Raw genomic sequence first — 22987 nt, 5'->3', positions numbered from 1 at the left:
TTGCCTTTTATTCCACAACTGGAGTTGAGGCCATTTTCAGCTTTCAGCTTTGATCCTTCACTGCCGCCCACCCTATTCTCTGACATCTTTTGAAAAATGCACGTTCTATGCAAGAAGGCTTTGGCAAACATTTCTATTTTTCAATCTGTTTGAAGAAGTCAGTAACGGCTGAATGAATGCTTCTAGAAAATACGTTCAATGACAATCAAGGTGTTCATTCCCTTTCCAAGGAATAGAGTTAAAACTTCTCCCCCATTTTACATAAAGTCTCTGTGGCTATAAACAAACTATTACAGAATACTAAATATTGATTTTAACTATCAGAAGTATTTAGTTTTAAAAGGAATAAAGATTCAATATGTAAAATAAGAGGGGAAAATATGCAGGTAATCCAGTAAGAAGATTTAGCTAAAGGATGTATTTGCTTGGCCTCATTAAAGTGTGAAAGATAATCCTAACTTCTTCACTGTGGTGAGAATGAGCAGTAAGTGTACACAGATAAACTGACTGGAGAAAGAATTACAGGGACGGCCCATTTGTTAATGTTTAAAGTGCATGTTCTGTGACTCTATGGACATAAATGTAACTTAATCATGGATATATTTTTGCAAATATCTTGTTCATCTGTGTTTTATGAAGCTGTACCATGATGCAGTAAAATCTTTCAAATGAATAATAGCCCAGGAAAGAATTGATTTGGGACAAGTTCACATTGTTAAGAGCTATTTATTTGAGTGGTCCTTTTTTTTTTTTTTTTTTTTTTTTTTTTTAAATCTAGGGGAAAGAGAGTTTTTTCTTAAGTACATAAAATATTGCCTTTTTGTGTAACAGAAAATGCCTTTCAAGAAATACTTTACTATATTTTACAGATACTTTTCATATTTAGTGGAAGAAAAGCAAGGATATCTTGATGGCTTATGATTATATAAATTGAAACTATCCAATTCTGAGTTAAAATTGCATATGGTATTCTAAAATTTTTCTGTTAGGTGTAGTAAAATACTTTTATGCCACATTTATACTCACATTTTATGAAAAACAAAAATTCAACTTTGTATTAATGTTTATATTAAAACGGTATGACAAATGTTAGCATGGGAAAGAATAGAGAGCCATTTTAGTTAACTGTTTGAAACATTTTTTTTTTCTTCTGAAGGGAAGTTGCATGTTCATGAATTACATCTCTGACTTGGTGCTTACCAGGTGGCAATAAGCATCCATAGTCATTTCCAGAATGAATTCTTAATTGGAGATGTATCCCAAAAATATGAAATTAATTTTTAAATCATTTTAAAAGGCAGTTGCATGGAAGAATATTCATTTAGTCAATAAAGTTTCCATAGGAGACAAAGATTATACTCTGTGTCTCTCCATCCTATGAAAATCTAAAAATTTTTCAAAGCCCTAAGGGACAAAAGACCATTGAAACTGGAGTTGTGGGCTGGGGTATGTGAGATACAACAACTGAGTCAACTATAAAACAGGGTATCATGATAGTAGGGTGAGTCCTCTGCATATTATTCATTCCTACACAGATGAGATGTCTGAGAAGCCACATTCATAGTCTGTACACTATCCTGTGGTGATATTGTGTTCTCCAAAATATTGTGCACCCTAATAAACTTATCTGGGGTCAGAGAACAGAACAGCCACTAGACAGATATAGAGGCCAGAAAAATGGTAGCACTCTCACATTTAATCCTAGCATTCCAGAGGCAGAAATCCCTCTGGGTCTCTGAGTTCAAGGCCACAATAGAAACAACCAGGCATGGTGAATCATGCCTTTAATCCCAGAAAGCAAGCCTTTAATCCCAGGGAGTGATGGCAGAAAGCAGAAAGATATATAAAGCGTGAAGAACAGAAACTAGACTCATTTGGCTGGTTAAGCTTTTAGGCTTTGGAGCAGCAGTTCAGCTGAGATTATTCTGGATGAGGACTGAGAGGTTTCCAGTCTGAGGAAAAAGGATCAGCTGAGGAACTGGCGAGGTGAGGTAGCTGTGGCTTGTTCTGTTTCTCTGAGCTTCCAGCATTCACCCCAATAACTGGCCTAAGGTTTGATTTTATTAATAAGGTGCTTTAATATTGCTGCTACACTATCTTCCCTTCAATAGAACAAGAATACATGTTTTCCAAGTATGAGTCTATTATTCTCACTTACAGTGCATTTGTGGACAGCATGAATTAGTTGTTCAGTGTGTTTGTTTTCTTTTCCATCAGCTGAGGTAGCGATGTCTACCCAGGGTTGTGACAACAGCTTAGGGAGGTGATTTCTAAAGAGGACCTTGAACAGTTTCTTTGGCATAATCAAGATTATTGTTAAGAATTGTAGATACATAGGAGAGTATGGAGTAGGATACTATTACAATGATTTCATGTATACTTAAATGGAGATAGTTTTGACATTTCACATAAAAACAGTCAAGGATATGCTTCTTTCATTTCAACATATATAAGAGAGAATATGAGAGAGGGACAAGAGACTTCTACACCACATATGCAATGGAAAACCTTCAAAATGTATACAACTTCTCCATTTATTTATCTTCAGCTTGGCTTCCACCATACCAGCACAGCCAGGGCCTGTCTACCAACTTGATGTCTAACATTCCTAAAGCAATCTCTTTGGGTAAGGAAGCTGCCATAGTGCATATATATTTTGAGGGATAGGATATTGTCAGTCTCACAAAGTGCCTGAAGGTATCCTGAATTGGTGGACATTATTTCCATTGAAAGACATAGGCTATTAAATGGAATTCTCAATGGCATTTGTGGGATACAACCCTATGAGTTATTGATCAGGTAGTCCATAAAACACACACACACACACACACACACACACACACACACACACACACACACAGAGTACAACACACTTTATCCCCATTGTCCTCAGCTACTATCCAGTATCAGATGTTAAGTCCCTGCTGATGCAAACACAACACATACTACTTCCATCTCAGAGATAAATGAAGCTGGTCTGACCTAGGAACTTCCTCCCTTCTGGCTAACCTTACTGTTCAGAATGCTGGAAGCTTCAAACCACAAGTAGACACAAGTTACCAGTCTACTCATCCAGTAGTGGACTCTGCTTGCTACAGTACCAACCTATCATGAAAGATGTGTCTGTGTGTTTGATAGTTTCATGACAATTATTAGAATAATCAACTGTCTTCTGATGGAATTCGAAGCCAAGTTAATGAAGGAATTCATGCCTAGAATTCTAAACCTGGTCAAATACTGATGGCTGGGGAGATCATAGGCTCTAGGGTCAAACCTACTACTTTTGTTTTGTTAAACAGGTGAGTTGGCAAACTGTCTTCTAAATACGTATAGTATAACTATGTCTTTGTATGTTGATCAGTGCTTCTCTGGACCTTAGTCAGAGAAGTTTCTTTTGTAGTATGCAACAGCAATGTAGAGACTCATCATTTCTAGTAGCTTCTCATCTAGAGGTGGGGCATCATGAGCCGCTCACGTACTAATGCTAGGAATACTGAGTGTCTTGATCTTGTACATGTCTTGTGTGTGTTTATGAGTGCAGTGGCCATGGCGTGTCCAGAAGACACAATTTGTAGGACTCTTTCCCCATCCTCTAACTCTGATTTTCTCTTTTTCCTCTTCTGTGATGTTCCTGAACCTCTGAGGGACTGATATAGATATACTAATTAGGACTAAGCCCTGATGTGGTGGGTAGCCATTCCAGCCTTGGCCTGGAAGTTCCAACCCCCGCTGAGGCTTTGGTTATGGTCATGCCTACAAGGCAGGGGTGAGAGAGGACGTTAAAGACCCCAGTTCCAGATGCTGGAGCTGTCTTGGTTCCAGGTTTGTTTAGAATTATATATTGCTTAATGAGCTTACAACATAATGGGTTTCAATAAATTGTCTTCATACATCCCTATTTGTCCATTAACACATTCCCCACTTCCTCTTCTTTTCCACTCCTTGCTTCCAAACTTGATTAAGCCTTTAGCCCCAGTGTCTTCCATCCTACTCCATATTATATGTATTTTAGTATAATTAGCCCACCCAAAGGCCTTTAATTTTCCCTACTGTGTAGCTTCTTGTTCTATTCAGACATTCCAAATTAAATCCATAAGTCTAAAAATTCTAAGATTAAATTCACATATAACAGAAAACTTGTAGCATTTCTCAATTTTATGACCATCACTCTCAAAATGTTTGGTACTACTTTTCACATTTTATTATAATTTATTTATTTAACAAAGATTTAAATGTGGTAGCTACATATAGTATGTAACCTGCTGAATTCTGTTCACAAGCTTTTTGACTTTGCATTAAAAACTTCTTAGGTAACAGGCACCAAGTGATATATTTTTAAACTAGTCTAGCATTACTACATGGCTGGGAAGCATTTTGAGATAACGTTTCTCATTTTGATCTTTTTACAAAAAGTTAAGGGAAGCTGTATAATCTGCATGGTATTCAATATTTAATAATAGGAAATAATATTTGCCTTAATGACTGACATTTTTGTTAGTCACTCCTTACCATAACTAGGAATTCCTTGCCAATTAAAGAGATAAAGACAAGAAATACCAATCAAATCAAATTAACAACCACCCAACTTCCATCATTAAAACCAGAAAAAAATATATATGTTCATCTGATCTTACTTTTTAAGGCAGCAAATGCTATGTTTTGTTGTTTTTCTATGCATTCCCTGATATCCAATGAGAATTAGAAAAGATTTTGTGGTAAGTTACCTACATAAGTAAGATGTATATTTAAGGAAAGCACTTGAATATAGCACACAGAGAGAACCAGGCAAATGGAAATTATGACCTTGGAGGGATGACACATTTCCCAGAACATGGGTGAATGTCTGAATGTTCCAAGGTAACATTATTCATTTATTTTTTATTATTTATCTCTCTATCTCTTTATGTATTTATTTATTTATTTATTTAATGTGTACATGATATACATGTTCTCTCTCTCTTTCTCTGTGTATGTGTGTTTGTGGTGTGTGAAAGTGTCTGTGTCATAGTGTACTTTTAAAGTAGAATTCTAATTCTGTGGAGTACTTTTGTTTTTCTACCTTTAAAGAAATTTGGAGAATCAAACTCAAGTGACTAGGCTTGTGAGGGAGGTGTCTTTATCTGTAAAGCCACATTGACATTTATGCTAAAAGTTAAACTGTTAATTTCTTATTCAATGTACCATTTGTCACCTATGTGCATATCTGTGTGGTACTGGGCAGTAGCTAAATGTATTGATCATTCTGAAATAATTTTAGATGTTATTTTTATGCCCATATTTTTGCTTGATGAAGTACTATTCAATCATAAGTGAGTAGGAATGAAGAGTAAATATAATTGTATCAATATGTTAGGCCATCAATAATATACATGTATTATATAGCATTTGCAGTGTCTAGTAGGATTGGATAATAAACAATGGTATTCACATCTTAATGAAGGTACTGTCTAAAGAACTTATGAATGAAACTTAAAACCATGGAATTACAAGACATTTAAGAGACAGTGTCTGAAAGAAAGCTACTGGTTTCCATGCTTTCAAAATATTTATTATATATCAGATTTTAATCAGCATTCATGGTTGGATATTTACATACATACTCTATATTTCATATTTTAACTCAATCCCAATTCTAGCACTCATGTCCTTGATGGCCTCCTGTTACCGAAATTTTTATAGTATTTAAAGTTATTTTCTGAGCATCCTTAACAACAATTTCCCACAAAATATTTCCTTCATGATTTATGCCATATAAAATGCTAGGTCTTTTGTAATGTATGTGCAATCAAATGGAAAAACAAAAGGTTGTCTTCAGAGTTTCAAGGCCAGGCATGCAGCACTGACTATTCATTTGATATTTGCAAAGTACTTTGACAATAACTGCAATTCATGTTATTTCTGCTCTTCTTATTTAATGACTTTTTTTCTGGAGAGAGTAGTGGATAAAAGGGCAAGTAAATGTTAAAAACATATGCATGCTTTACAAATTCTTGCAAAAGAGAGCAAAAGAATGAGTCAGCAGCCCAACCAGAAAATCACAATTGAAACAGTGAGTCAAATATATAAATAGGACTGTAGAAAGTGACAAAAGAATGCTAGGTAATATATTACCTCAAAAATGAGTTCTAGTGTTGAATTTATGCATCCATTCATTCAGATTCTTTTCTGTGACAAATATATAAGATAAAATCTTGATATAGTCTGAAATTGTGGAAGAAAATATATAAATATATAGATAGAGCATTCATTTTCACTACAAAAACAAAGAATATGGCATTTAAAATGAGGACTATACTGTCAGTATCTATTTTTAATTCCTCTTATAATATTACCTTTCTCTTTCTCTCTCTGTCTGTCTCTCTTTCTGTCTCCCCCTTCCTCGATGCCTTACCCCTCCATGTGGTGAGTGCGGAGCTGTGTGTGCATGTGCAAAGTGGGTACTTTTGCATGAAAACAGATATATGCCTAGAATGGTACACGTGTGGATATTGGAAGACAACTTCAGGTGTTTGCCCTTGCTTTTACCTTGACTGAGTATTTTTGTTGTTCTTTGTGCTGCATGTGCCAAGCTATCTGGCCAAAAAATTTCTGGGATTTCTCCAGTTTCCAATGCCCATCTGGCCACAGGAACACTGGGATTATGGACACCTGCTACTCTGCTTGGATTTGCAGGGGCTTTGAGAAACTTAACTCATTACACTTATGTGACAATCTCTTTACCCACTGAACCACTTCCCTAGTTCCTCGGTGTTATTAATTTAACCAATTTTACATCAATGAGGTAACATTCTATCTGGGTGATTTTTTTCTGTTCAAGTTTTTGTGAGGAAATCACAACACTGTGTATATCTTTTCATAACACTAGTGATCTATCATTTTGGTGTCCTAGAAGTGGGATACATTCTGAAATTTTTCTCATCTCTTTGATTCTCCTCCTTTATCCCAGATCTCAGAGGTCAGAACTATATATAATTCAAAGACTTTTCCTGTCTATTCTTGCTCATGCCCTTGTTGCATAACTTTACCTGGAGAGAGAGGAGCAAACATCTATTCATCTCAGAGGACACTGATGATAGGACAAAGATTTGATCCCACTCTAGTCTATATTAACAAAATAATGATTTTATTGTAGTTAAATCCATGAGTATAGTAGAGGTACATAGCACAAGTGACTCAACAAATCCCCATGTTAGCACACAAAGCTTCATCCCTGGAGATCCCTGCACAACATACCAGTTGATTCAGCATTGGAGACTCCTTTCTCCAGCAGCTGTTGATGCTTATATATGTTCTCCCTCCCTAGGGAGAATATGCCTTGTGCATTTTCAGGAGCTTTCTGGGTCTTGTTGGTTTTGTGTACTTCCTAAATCTTGTCTGTCTTGTCTTTCTTTTGAATTTTCCTTAGCTTTACCATTTATTTCCTTTCCTTTTATTTCACCCTTTACACCTGACAGAAATAATTCTCAATAAATCTTTCCTGGAATTAATACCCTTTCTTAGTCAACCTATTCATCATCCCTAAAAAGGAACCATGGGCAAAGGACACTCTCTAATATATAAACTATGTACAATCTCAAGCAGGAAAATATTCCCAACTCTCAGTAAACTATAAAATAATTTTAAGAATATTCTTCTACTATCAATCTCTTTGTACAATAGAGGCCTCAACTCACAGCAAAGTAAACGCCACGTGACACTTGCATATTCATAATTAGTACCATGTCCTTAAGTATAGCAGTTACCCAGCTTTGTTCTCATATGATGTATGGAAGAAAGGAAGGAGATGCCATTCAGAAAGCTCTTCAAGTATCTGCCTTTGAACACTGTGGCCTGGTTTAAATGTGTATTAAGATATATCCTGTACATCCTTTAACTGCCTTTGCTGAAGGATATAGGTGCCGCTAAGTCTGCTAGCCATTTTGTTTCTCCTTCCCCAAAATTTAATAGTTCCTAGAAAACATGTTTCCTTGTCACATTTATGTAATTTTACATACAGCCATTCATAAAGAGCTCAATTAATGCCAACTGAGAGGTAAAAATATAAAATGGAATGACATGAAAAAGTTTTTATTTCTTTTTTTAAGTAAGATATGAAGGAGGATAGTGGTACATTTGTTTTTAATGAAAAGTACAAAGAAATTTTTTAAATGGTTCATTACAATGGTTTCTATGGAGATGTAACAAAGACAAAGAAAAAAATTTTCCTTTATTTTTGAGATTACAAGTACATTTCTCCCTTTCCTTTCTCCCTCCAAAACTTCGCATATACCAATTTTCTCAATTTTGAATTTATGTTTTCTATTTAGTTATTATTATATGTAAATCTGTATACATATTTACATGTAATTTTAAATATAACCAGTTCATTATGTATAATGTTACTTGTATGCATTTTTTTTTGTTTGTTTGTTTTTGTTTTTCAAGACAGGGTTTCTCTGTGTAGCTTTGAGCCTTTCCTGGAACTCACTTGGTAGCCCAGGCTGGCCTCGAACTCACAGAGATCTGCCTGGCTCTGCCTCCCAAGTGCTGGGATTAAAGGAGTGTGCCACCACCGCCCGGCCCTTGTATGCATTTTTCAGGGCTGACCATGTGGTAATTCAAATTTTACAAAATGAGAACAAGGGTAAAGAATGTAGAAGACTTTTCAAGCTAAATAAGAAAACACTACCTCATTGTCAAATGTCATGGGAAATAATCAGACCAGATATGGAAAATCAAAAGATGCCCATGAGAATTACACTAGAGTTCATACTTTAATCTTTATTTTGACGAGGACACTTACATTCTCCTGGTATCATTTTCCCACTTAGTTTATTCTTTGTCTGAGGATGTGAACTGCCTAGACCAGACCTTTCATAATCCAAAGATTCAGGAGGAGGGAGATGGTAATCTCTTTCTTGAAATTAGAGTAGCTGATTCAACAGTGATGATCAAAACGCTGAAGCAGTTATGTCAAATGGATCTCTATACAAAGAATTCCCTCTGCAATGAATTTGAGAACAAAAAACGGCCCTCTCTGTTTGTATGTCTGCAAATGACAAAGGCATTTTTTATCAGCTTCTCATCACATTTTCTGGGTTTGTAGTGGGAATTACAAATTGGGGAAAGTAGAGGAGATTAAAAAAAAAAGAAAGAAAGAAAGAAAAAAAGAAAAGAAACATGTTTAGATAGAACATAGCATTTTCCTTTTCCTTAAGATTTCAAAAAGATAAAGACACCAGCATTTTGAAAGTTTTAAAAACTGATAGGGGTTTTAAGGAGTGAGCTTGTTAGCTGTGCCTTCAAAGATTGCATCCCAACCTGAGAGGAAATGATATTGTATGAAGTATAAATCTCATTAGCGGCAGATTGAGGAAAGTGATTGCGGCAATCCTGTTCCCTCATGCCATTGCATGTCCTCCCATCTGCTGTAATTGAATTACTGTCCCCAGTAGATGTTTGCTGGAGACTTTTCTATCAGCATAGCCATATAATTGCATGACACGGGCTACAGAAACATTTAAAATTGCTAACAAAATTTATCTCATATTGTCACAAAAATATTGCCAATATAATAGTATGTTCTCTCAATTCTATCAGATAAATGCAATTTTCTTCTTTAGATAGCCTTTAAATATTTCAGCTGTCACTATGAGTCCTTTATGTTCCTCTTGAGGCAAAACTTACATCACCCAGATTCTGATGCCACATCTACTGATGATCATTCATTATTATTAGACTTTTAAAATATGCCCTCCAAATTTAAGATAATCATATGGATATATTCTGATAAGTATAGATTAGAGCAAAGTTATGTTCCTGGAGGCAATAGTTACATTAACCAATCTGCATGCCAGCTTCGTTTGCACGTATGCTTAAAGAATTTAAGAGTTAATCTGAAGCCTATAGTACTTCAGAATGTAAATAGGGCAAAAATATGGGTTGCTTTTCAGCTGGGATTCACTTACCTGGATTCTTATAGCTGATATTTTTCTCATCTGGATGGAGCCCTTCATATTTATCCCTACCAGTTATTAGAATTTTAGACTTTGTATCATCCTTATAACTCCTTGCAAAATTGAATGTTCTGTGCAATACCAGGCATATAAAAGACAAAAAGAATTGAAGTGGAGGAAATATAGAAACAATAACAAATTGGGATAACCCATTTTGTTGAGTTGGAGTTGGCTCTGGTAGGTGAAATCCTAACAGGATAGTAAAACTACAATGGATTATTTTAAATATAGTTAGTAGATCTATCACTAACAAAAAGATATTAGTCAAATGATAACTTGAATTTGGGTGTTTAGAATTTGACATTAAACTTTTCAAGTATACAGAGGCCCTAAGGCAAAGGTGATTGGCAGAAGCAAGGTGATCTTCATGAGTTTTACGGCAAGAGTAATATAAACACCTGGGGCCTGGCCGAGGATCTCTGCATCCACTTCCATCAGTTATTGGATGAGAGTTCCAGCATAACCGTTAGGGTGTTTAGTCATCTGATCACCAGACTAGGTCAGATCAGGCTTTCTCTCAACCATTGCCAGTAGTCTACAGTGGATGTATCATTGTGGATTTCTGGGGACCTCTCTAGCACTTTGATTCTTCCTGTTCTCATGTGGTCTTTAATTATCATGGTCTGTTATTCCTTGTTCTCCCTTTCCGTTCTTGATCCAGCAGGGGACCTCTTGTTCCCCTAAGCTCTCTTTCCCTCAAACCTTGCCCTTCATTACTCCCACTGTCTTCCAGGTTGTTCATGTAGATCTCATCCATTTCTCTGTCATTGGGCAATCCCTGTGTCTTTCCAGGCCCCAGGTGGAGCTCCTGGAGTCCAATTGTCAAGAAAGTGGAGGCACTGTAAGAATGTGAATTGTTGAGACCAAGATTGGAAAAGCACAGGGACAAATAGTCAAACTAGTGGAAACACATGAACTATGATCCAAAAGCAGTGGAGCCCCCAACTGGAGCAGGCCCTCTGGATAAGTGAGACAATTGAATAGCTTGAATTGTTTGAGAGGCACCCAGGCAGTGGGACCCGGACCTATCCTTATGCATGAGCTGGCTATTGGGAACCTTGGGCTTACACAGGGACACTTTGCTCAGCCTGAAAGGAGGGGATTTGACTTGCCTGTACTGAATCCACCAGGTTGAACTGAATACCCAGGGGAGTCTTGGCCCTGGAGGAGATGGGAATGGAGGGGAGGTACTGGGGGGGGGAAGGTGGAGGGGATGGAAGAGGGAGGACAGGGGAACCCATGGCTAATGTGTAAAATTAAAACACAAATATAATAAAAACGAGTAGCACAAACAATTATGAATTCCCAAGTATATGCCAGCAATGGGAAAAGGCTGTAGTTTTTCATAGAGCACAGGTAAGTAGTAGAAGCAGATATCAGAGTCATTCATGCAAAAATTATCATCAAAGGCTTAACAAAGGAGCAAAATGTTTTAAGAGGCATAAATTATCAGTTCAGGGATAATAGATGTTATATATCAGCCTACAGAAAATACTCAAAAGAAAATCTATATAAATAAAAGAAAATGCTAACATTATATGAAAGAATTAATTGGTTAAAGCCAGAAAATATAGACCTCATATTTCCTGTTAATATAATCTCTCAATACTGGTATAAAAGATTGGTAGAGTCTCTCCATTGCAGGTCTACACAGTACATCTATTTCCTGCTCAGTTTCTCTGGACTCCACTGATTGAAATGGGAGAGGTAATGGTCCTGCTCATCATTGACAATGACTCCAGCATGTGCTGGTGACAATGTCACAGGACCATGTTCCCCTAGACTGTTCAGCACTTCCCAAATCAGAGGGTCATGGTGGGCATGAGCTCATAGGAATCCTACATGGATCATGATGCCAAGAGCAGGAGAAGTGTTTTAACCCTGAAGCATGCCATAGAGCAAGGCACTGTCACCAACTGGAATAACATAGGGGAATATCTGGCACCATGCTTTCTAAAATGAATTGTGTGTGGCCCTGGGAAGCATCAAGAGCTTCTGATTAGGCTACCCTGAACCTCCAGCTAACAGAAGGAAGATGATACAGATAATGTTTGAAGCCTACAATACCCCAGCCTATGTGTGTATGGCCATTCAGGTAATGCTGACTCTGCATGCTTCTGTGGGCATCATGGCACTGTCATAGACTCTGTTAATCCAGTCACACATTCAGTACCTATAGCAAGTTAACATCCTTCCTTGTGCCATCTTGTGGCCGGAACTGGCTGGCCAGGATCTCACAGACAACCTCATGAAGATCCTGACGGAGCTAGGCTAGAGCTTCCCTACCACTGCAGAGTATGAGATCATGTGTGACACTGAGGGAAAGTTGTGCTGTATTACCCTGGATTTTGAGCAAGAAATCACCAATGCTGTATGTAACACCTCATCACGATAGGCAGTTGATCACCATTGGCACTGAAAGATCCCAATGTCCAGAGGTGCTCTTCCATCCTTCCTTCCTAGGCTTGGAGTTCTGTGGCATCCATGAGATCATGTTCAACTCCATAATGAAGTGTAATGTGGATATCTACAAGGACCTGTGTGCCTCCATAGTGCTCGATGGTGGCACCACTACATTTATCCAGGCATTGCTGACCAGATACTGAAGAACACCATAGACACAGTACCCATCACAATGATGATCAAGATCACTGCTCCCCCTAAGCTCAAGTACTCAGTATGGATTGGTGGTTATCCTAGACTCATGCTCCACCTTCCAGCAAATGTGGATCAGCAAGCAGGAGTATGGCAAGTCCAGCCCCTCCATTTCTACCTTAAATGCTTCTAGATGGACTGAGCAGGTGCCAGGCATCAACTTCATGATCTGCTTCTTATAACTAATCTAAAAAAAAAAAAACTATATACAAAAGTACAATAACTATATACCATATATACAAGAAATAAATACCTAAAAAATGTCTTGTCCATTCGTATTTGACAAATTCAGAGAAAATAATTCCATTATCTATCTTATTTTGGTAAGTCCAAAAATGTACCTGATTCACTTTCTATCCTAACTTATATTACTAACAGAACTGTCTTATAACACTTCACTTTCAAATTTATACACTTACACCTCTTAGTGAGCTTCTTTTCTGAAATTCTTAACAAGGAAAACTGTAACTAACTGATCTTCAACTCCCTCAGAGACCCAAGAAGGAAATAACACCACCTAATAAAAAATAAAAACAGGAAGTACATGCAAGCAGCTTCCAAAAAAAAAAAAATTGCCCTGGCAAATGTACACACTTCATGCTAGCCTCCCAAAACTAGAGAATGTTACATTCTGGAAGAAGCCTTTTAAAAGAAATGTTTCGTGACTCTTGTGCCGGATATCAGCACTCTGTCATACAACTTCTTGCTGGTTTTTGACTTTTTCCTCATGCTAACTGTTCAATTGACACATATTTAAAGCTCTGTGCATATAACCAGATAGCCTGGTCACTTAGTGGCTGAGAACATGCTATAGAAGAGAAATCCCCAGCCTGCTAGATCAGTGTGAGCACCATTCAGTGATATGTGCAGTCTATTAACCAAGAGTTGAGTTTTCCATGATTTCTCCAGACTGGCAAGTGTTAATGACCCAATTACCACTTCCATCTTTACATCTAAGAAAGTGGAAAAAAGCAAATCTTAGGAGCCAGTTTCTGGTGTTTAACCTCTTGACCATGGTGGGTTGTTAACTACCTTGAGCTGAGAACATTTGCATTTATGCCTCTAAATTTATTCCTCACTTTAATTTATGCCAGAGTTTTTGTTCTTCATTCTTTAAAAAATGACAAATTTTGATTTGTCTGTAACTCTGAGATCTGATACCTTCACACAGACACATGGATGCAAAACACCAATACACAGCCAGGTGGTGGTGGCACATGTCTTTAATCCCAGAACTTAGGAGGCAGAGCCAGGTGGATCTCTGTGAGTTTGAGGCTAGCCTGGTCTATAGAGCGAGATTCAGGACAGGCACCAAAGCTACACAGAGAATCCCTGTCTCTAAAATACAAACAAAACACCCCCCCCAAAAAAAAACCAAAACAAAATCACCAACAATTCACATACAGTATAAAAAAATATTAAAAAAAGATTTTCAGTATTATTATGTCTCATATACTTAAACTATGGCATTAGTTTAGAAATTGTAGTCTATCTTGAGCAATGCTTATTTTATTTTATTTTTAATTTTTTAAATTTTAAGTTCTGACTCAAATTTAGAAAGCCCAGATAGGCAACTAACCTAATTGTAGTCATAACCTGGATTAGTCACTATTTTCATATTCTTTTCTATGACTTCACTTATTATAATTTTTATTCCTATCTCTATGAGCTAGTTGCTGTGTCTAAGGGAAGAAAAGAACTACTGAGGGACACACTGTAAGATCGAGGACACCAGTGGAGTTGTAGAATTCTTCCTAGGATGTGTTAAATAAACAGTACAACCCTGGCAAAAATGGTTAAAAGGAAAAAGACTTTGCAGGGTATTGCTGTTGCTCAATTTTTTTATACTATTCAAGATTTGCAGATGCTTAATGCATCAAAAATGTGTAATCACAAAAATATAAATTTTGTGCTAAGAACAGAATGCAATCTCTAGGTATCAATTTTGTATCCTGATTCTTCTTTCTTGAAGCTGTCTCCTAAGAGACTAACATTCAGTATATGACATGCTACTTTGACAATTCAGGAAAAAGACAATTGTATATGATTTTTTTCATTGTAATTTTGTTGCTGAAACTGAAATTACCAACATAAAATGAATATATAATAAGAGATGCATGTACAGATTTAGTAAGCCATGAAAACTTGATTACTTTTTTGCACTGAAAATAATCAACTCTAATATAAAATGACTATTTAAAATAAATTGATTTGATTTTAATATATATTTAAATAGAATTTTTAAAGCATACAGAAGTTCAGAATTGACAAGTTCTTTGCTTTCATCTCTTAAATATACATGCAGATCATAATCACCTTAAACTATTCTACATAGTCACAATGAAATATTCTGCAAAAGGTTTATCAAGAGCTGATGAGGTGGCTCAGTGAATGTAGTACCTGATCATAACCATGACAATCTAGGCTCAAGTCTCAGAGTCCATGGTAAAACAGGACAACCATCACATGAACTCTGAGCCTCTGAATAGGCACATTTAAACATTTACCCACACTATAAACCACACATATGCACACATACACACACAAATGATAAATAAATTTTAACACTTAAAATTATGTGGCAGTTGTGTAAGTCTGTGAATTGTTTTAAAGAATAAGGAAACAAGGTCATGTATAAACTTCTGAGTACCCAACTGGTAATTTTACCATGATTTTGCATGCTAGATAGAGAAATTTCACTGATTATAACATTCACAAAAGATTATAAGAAATCAACATGGTGTTTATAGCCTTTATTCCAGATGTTATAAAACAATGATTGAAGGCAATTCTTAAACTTGCTGGTTAAATTTCAAATGTTTTATCAAGATCCAACAGTCTACAATTCATTCCAGATGGAGAAAGTCCATGGTATAAACCATGCAACATGTATGGGAAGCACAAAGGTAGGAGTTAGTGTTTCATTTCTTCATCCACACATAGGAAGAAGAGAAAAGAAACACACACACACACACACACACACACACACACACACACAGACAGAGAGAGAGAGAGAGAGAGAGAGAGAGAGAGAGAGAGAGAGACATAAAGAAGGAGGAACATTGTTGGGAATGGTAAGATAAGAAAGGTAAATGGGGCAAACATATGTTCAAACTATAGTACACATGTATGATATTGTCACATATATAATGAATTCTAAAATAATATTAATCCTCACAAAGTTCAGTATTTCTACTTGGACTAATGAAAACTGTTTTCAAATAGGATAGTGATGATGGATATACTATAGTTTGAAGGTAAGCAATGCCAATGAGCTTCATACCTAGAAGTGGATAAAATGGGAAGCTTTATCCTATGTGTATTTCACCACAATCTAAAAACAATAGAAAGTAGATACAATCAAATAATAATACATCTATTATTGAAGCTGGTAGCTTTTTTCTGAGTCAAGTGCTAACCCTTAGCAAATGCATTCTATGCATATGTATACACTCCCTATATTTAGGGAAAAGAAGTCCTTGGAACAAAGGCTATGATTTTGTCCCTTTTATAGAGCATACCTGGATTCCCTTCCAATTCTCTTTTGTGCCACTTGCTCTGGTATCTTGACCCTTGCTCCTCTTTGAATTAAGTTAACAAAGTTGTATTCCCAGCTAAAATCATGAATATTCTCTTGAAATTATTCCCTAAATAGTGGAATGGTTTACTTTAAGAAACTGATTACAGACTTTTAAATATAGTTTCCTTTTGATATACATGAATAAATAAATAGCCCATAAACAAACAAAATCAGTGGCCACTTTGGGAATTTGGCCAGTTTCTCTCCTAACCATCAAACTGGATCAGAATCCTTGTGTCCCACCTTAATGAACTTAAAATCTTTCAGATTCTCCAGCCTGCTCTCATTGTGTAGTCTTTATTTGTCTCATAGGTGAAGACACTGAAAATGAGTCACTGAGAAAGAGACAGTTTTGGTACAGTAAGAATCAGTTTACAGAAATGGGTGACATCATAGTTGAAAGGATAGATACTCCTTCTCCAGAATCATAACTCAATTGGTCACTGTATGGTCATCATGCCAAGGGTATGTTGTATTCATATGTTGGAGAAGACCTCATGGGTAAGGGATTCAAGGTCTCTTTGTCTAGATTGAGGAGCACTATCTCCATCCAGGAGCATGTACTCTATATGGAGAATATTCAATAGATTTTGAGAATTTGTCATTTCTAATATCTAGCTCCTAAATCTTACATTAGAGATCCAGGCCCTTCACTGATAGCTTTGGGTAAATCTTTGACCCATTAACTTTGAAGAAAAAGAAGAGAGAAAAATGTCATGAGTGTGAGATCTCTCCTAAGCAGTAGAGGGAAGCTGTGAAGACTCGGGAATCCTGGAATCAAGCAGGCTTGAAATAGCTTTCATCATAATTGAACGGAGCAGACACAATGTCAGGAAGACAACAAATACATTTTTCTCTTTAAAATAATTTGGGTCTGAAGAGAGCAAAATAAATAAGACCTAAATTTGAGCTCCAGAGATTATGAATAAAAAGCCAGGTATAGTGGCTGTGCTAGCAATCTCAGAGCTGACAAGGCAGAGACCAGCAGATACCCAGAGCTTTCTGATAGGCAATACAGTCTATTTGACTTATTGTAAGCCATTGAGAAACCCTGACTCAAAAAAGGTAGATTTCACCAGTTTACTTCTGACATTCCCATGCATGTACACACAGGTACACCCATCAGCAGAGACAAGTTGTATATATGCACTAACAAACACTCATCCCATTAAAAAATAAAATATAAGCAAATATATCTCCTTAGCTTAACTTCTATGATTTACTTGTGCTCTGATGTTTTCTAGTATGTGTAATAAGCAAAACACCTAGCTGTTCAAATATAGACTTAATATAATTCTTGTGAAGTGGGTGACTACAATTTTGAAAAAGTTTTAAATGATGAAAGTGGGTTAATTGTTCAGATAGGCCTAGTTATTAGTAATATGATATATGTGAAGGACATGTGAGATGGGCTGGATGTCTGTTTCAACATCTGCTTTGGGCAATGACATAGCAACAATAGGCAGCTATTTTACAACTAAAGTTAGGAAAATGGTTAGTACTGATGAAACCATTTCCAGTAGCTGATAACATAATATTGGGAACCTGAAAAGCAAGCTACTATTTGCTGTGATCTTACCACATGTTCCTGCTGTACATTCAATCAGAATTAATGGTCCACTCAAAAATTCTGTTATTTACTCAGTTTCATCCATTACCTCACAACAACAAATCTAGTATTATTTATTGGTAATACAAAAACATGATTTAATCATTTCATATTCCTCTCCCTAAAATGAGCTAAAAGGTTTATATCATTATCTCATTTTATTACCCTGTTCATTATTCCTACACTGCTTCTGATATCTAACCATCCTTGGTGCCCCCTTGTGGTGAAAAGATATCTTGCCTTTAATGGCTCAAACTTAAAAATGTTATTATAAGACAAGGATTCATTGACTGAAATTATATAGAAAATTAAAGAACCAATTTTATTCTACCCAATGTTGATCTTTCTCCAAAGAATTAATGAAACTAACATTTCCAGAGATATTAAAAAGTTTTGTTGTGCCATTCAAGTAGACTGGATAATCTCGAATGATCTTTATCAACTTTTCCATCTACCTACCTTCTATTTATCATCTATCTTCTTCATATATATCAATTCTACCTACCTACCTACCTAACTGTCTGTCTGTCTGTCTGTCTGTCTATCTATCTGTCTGTCTGTCTGACTACGCATCTATCTCTCTTCATCATCATCTACATATAAGAGAATATATGAAAAACTATATTGCGTAGGTTTTCTATATAGAAATTAGACATTTTTACATGCACAAATAATTCCATCATGATTTCAGTACAAAAATCTCTACCAAAATGCTTTGAAGTACTTGGTCCTCAAGCATAATTTCCTACTGTGTTAAATTTATCAAATTTCAATACTGCATTAAATATTTAAATGAAGCCCATACTTAGTCTCCATCTTCTCCCTTATTCTGTAATTTTGATAGAATTGTGAAACAGAAATATAGAAACTCATTTATCATAAAAAGGAAGTTTCTGGAAATTTTTTAGGGAAATTACAATGTACTAATGCAATCTAGGATAACATTTTTTTTTCCTAGAAGCCTGTAACAACATGTTTTTTTTATAATTGATATTTATATAAATTGTAGTTGAATAATCTAAGAATATAAATGTAGTTAGAGGCAATCTAACAAATTTTGAGGGCTAAAATTCTGCATCCAACTTGATAAAATGCATAGGAATAGGGATAGGAAAGCCAAGCAGGAGACGGTAAAAATATCAGTTACAGAATGGACATCAAATTAGTCATTAACAAACGCAGAGTTCTTTCACAGAGGCCAGTGGCTTGATGACATTAGACTGTCTGTGTCTTCATATGGAATTCACATGGGTAGCATAAACCTTAAGAAGCGTACATTCTATCACACAAACTTGACTTTCTTCAATCAAGTGAGAAACAGATTGACCCCAGTTGCTGGTTTCTGACATGCACACAATGAACCTGTGTTTAGTTAATAGAGCCGTCATCTTCCTGGACTGAGGCAGTGTATTGAAGTATCAGGAAATTTCTGTAAGCAGAACATCAGACCTCTTTATCTCTTTAATGGCCTTCTCGGTTTTGGTTTTTGGTTTTTGGTTTTTTTGGTTTTTGTTTTTTTCCTTTTCTTACCACTTTGTTCTGGTTTTGCTGAACTATTTTACTTTCCACTCTTTCCTCACAGGAGAAAGAAAGAGTTGAAGAACACCTGAGAAAGAGCCTTTGTCCAATTAGTTGTTGGAACCTCCTTATTTGAACAAACAAAAAACAAAAATACAGACAATATATTTCTGTTGAGGAGTGTTTTTTTTTTATACTTATGCATGAATTTATTTTGATTTGATTTTTTCTTTCTTTCTTTCTTCCTTTTTTTTTTTTTTTTTTTTGGTTTTCCGAGACAGGGTTTCTCTATGTAGCTTTGTGCCTTTTCTGGAACTCACTTGGTAGACCAGGCTGGCCTTGAACTCATGGAGATCTGCCTGGCTCTGCCTCCCAAGTGCTGGGATTAAAGGCGTGTGCCACCAACGCCCGGCTATTTCATTTTTTATTGGCCAACATAAAAAATTTTAATTTTCCCACTTTTTAATTAATTATATTTTTCATTTATTTTACATCCTGACCCCAGCTTCCCCTCCCTCATCTCCTTACTCCCCGCCAGTCATCTCCCCTCTGTCCTCACTCCCATTCACTTCTCCTCTGTCTCAGTTCAGAAAGGGGCAGGTTTTCCCATGGGCATCAACAAAGCTTGACACATCAAGTTGAGGTAGCACCAAGCTCCTCCGCCTGTATCAAAGCTGGATGAGGTAATCCAGCATGAGAAATAGGTAACCAAAAGCCAGCTCAAGTGCCAGGGACAGGCCCCTGATTCCGCTTCTAGGAGCCCTACAAACAGACCAAGCTACAAAACTGTCACACATATGCAGAGGCCCTAACCTGGTCCCATGTAGGCTAACTGGGCTCCTGGAAGCCCAGGTTAGCTGTCTCTGTGGGTTCCCCTGTCATGACTCCCCTGGCTCTTACCATCCTTCTCCCTTTCTTCAGCAAGACTCTCAGAGGTCAGCCCAGTGTTTGGCTCTGGATCTTTGTATCTGCTTCCACTGGTTACTGGATAGAGTATCTCTGATAACAACTAGTCTGTTGAGGAGTTTTAAAAGAACACAGAAGGGCTGGAGACATTATTTAGCAGTTAAGAGCACTTGTTCTTACAGAGGGTTAAGTTCCAAATGAAGTCTTACAATCAACTGCAACTCCAATTCCAGGGGATTCAATAAACTTTTCTGGCCTCCGATGGTACCTCCTATATCTGCCACACATAGAGTCAGACAGATCAATAAAAATAAATATACAATGATAGATTATAGACAATTTATAGTTTTCTCTAATGATTTATGACTTAATATGACATATCACAAAACTTATGCCTAAAAACAGAAAATTAAACATTTTATATTTACAAGTTCTAAAAATAACTTTTACTGGGATTGTTACAAATATGTCTCAGTTCTCTTGAAAAACACCTCCAAACACTCTTTATTTATTTATTTATTTATTTATTTATTTATTTATTTATTTTTTTGTCTTCCAGTAGAATATAAAAGAGGTTGTAAGGCTATACTCAGATAAATGAAAACAGTAAAATAGAATATTCTTAAAAAGTTGTGGTCTGTGCCATATTAAATCCAGAGTGAATCAAAAATGAGTTTGAATCACCAGGCAGGGTGGTGTGTGTCTTTAATCTCAGCCCTCGGGCGCCAGAGATGGGCAGATCTCAGTGCGTTCAAGGCCAGCCTTGTGTAGAGAGTGAGTTCCAGGACTGGCTCCATAGCTATTGAGAAAACTTATCTTTGAAGAAGAAGAAGAAGAAGAAGAAGAAGAAGAAGAAGAAGAAGAAGAAGAAGAAGAAGAAGAAGAAAAAGAAAGAAAGAAAGAAAGAAGAAATAAATAAATAAATAAATAAATAAATAAATAAATAAATGAGTTTGTAGTAGAAGTTCTCTTGTGTCCCAACCTGCTTGTGATCAAATCTCTCTTACTCTCCCGTCCCACAACCACTCAGATCCATTACATTATTTATGAACGGTATGGCCATTAGCTCAAGCTTATTACTGACTAGATCTTACACTTAAATAAACCCATAATTCTTATTTATGTTGAGCCACGTGGCTTGGTACCTTTTCCCAGTTCTGCCTTCACATCTTGCTTCTCATGGCAGCAGCTAGTAGCAGTGTCCAATGACTCAGCCTTCCACTTCTCAGAATTCTACTTTCTCTTTGTCCCACCTATACTTCCTGCCTGCCTAGTTATTTATTAATCAATCAGAACAATGCATTCACAACATACAGATATCCACAGCATGAGTTTGAGTTTGAAAGGATTCCAAGGTTAAAATTTTCCTGGGAGTTAAGGATAGAAATGGTTACTTTAGAGATATACCATAAGCACAGTTTTAGTACACTAGCAGTAAATGAGTTTTCTGTGCTATCTTGTGCAATTCAGAATTTAAATCTCAAGGGGAGAATTAAATGGGAGAATAATAATGTATCAGTGAGTTTAGAACTGAGGATAATAGAAGGAGAGGGTATTGGTGAGGAAGGAATAGGGACAAGGTGACCAGTCAGGTGATTGCTGTTTTAACCTAGTTTATAAATGATAAAAAAAGAAAAGTTAAAAATATTAAAATTGAATGAGAACATTTTCATAAAATCATACTGAGTGAATCTTGTCAATAGATGTGAAAAAGGTGAACATATTGGAAGAAAGATGGCCTTATATTTTCTTTCTAAGACAGCTACACCTTGGTGGGGGATAGATCAAGAATGGATGGTAGATTAGAGAGTAAAAAGCTTGTGACTATCAGGGTCCTGTTGAATTTCTTACTAGATTTACATACACATTCCTGGCATTCCCCAGGAGTGTTCTCTGCTGCAGTACCTTTCTATTTCCAGTTAAATGATTCCTTCTCTGCATCTTCTCTGGTTCATTCATCACTGCTTGATGTGTAAAAGGAAGAAGACAAGAGGGAACACATGGTACCGAATTTGATTCAACAGATGAAAGAAATTGCAGAACCGCTGCAATACATTTTCTGCTTTCAAAGCCCTGTTAAAGTGATTAAGTACATAGACATGTGCTCTCATACGCATCCCACCCTTGAAGCCCATCATCTTCCACAATTTGTGCACTTAAATTATCGCCACACTTTTTTAAAGAATGTTTATTATGCTTTTGCCAGGGTCATGCTACACTAATGTGGTGATTCTTAGCATTGTAGAAACTTTTGGGTAAGAAAGAGCATGGTGGAGCATTATATGTGATTTCAACCCATTTCCATTTTACACTTAACTGTTTGTTTGTTTCTTTGTTTTTGTTTTTGTTTGGCAAAGCATTATATGCCTGCAGACATTTTATTTTATTCAGTTCATTTCACATTTGCTATATTTAGAAAATGTATATGTGTAGACACCCTTGAAAATAATTTAGCTAGGGAATAAAAAAAAATGGATAACAAGGATAAAATTATTTGAAGTTTGAGTTTTCAAAACAGTTTAAAATGATTAAAATCACTTGCATCCTAAAAGCTATTGCCATGATTGTTAGCTAGTTTTTGTCAACAAAATGCAAATTATTGTATGAGAAGAGGGATCTTCGGTTGAGGAATTGCCAATAGGAGTGTCTGTGGTGCTTTTTCTAGTGATTGATGTGAGGAAGCCCAGCCCACTATTAGTGATACCACTGCCTGAGCAGGTAGTC

General features: G+C 36.3%; 1 protein-coding gene across 3 annotated transcripts in view; it reads left to right on the top strand.

Moving 5' to 3' along the window:
- Positions 1-22987, top strand: part of Cadm2 (cell adhesion molecule 2) — a 956963-nt gene that overhangs the window by 357669 nt on the left and 576307 nt on the right. The window lies entirely within an intron of this gene.

This window comes from Onychomys torridus, chromosome 12 (genome assembly GCF_903995425.1).
Source record: "Onychomys torridus chromosome 12, mOncTor1.1, whole genome shotgun sequence".
Lineage (NCBI taxonomy): Eukaryota > Metazoa > Chordata > Mammalia > Rodentia > Cricetidae > Onychomys > Onychomys torridus.
The sequence above is the reverse complement of the archived record's forward strand: the minus strand, read 5'-3'. Positions and strand labels throughout refer to the sequence as shown.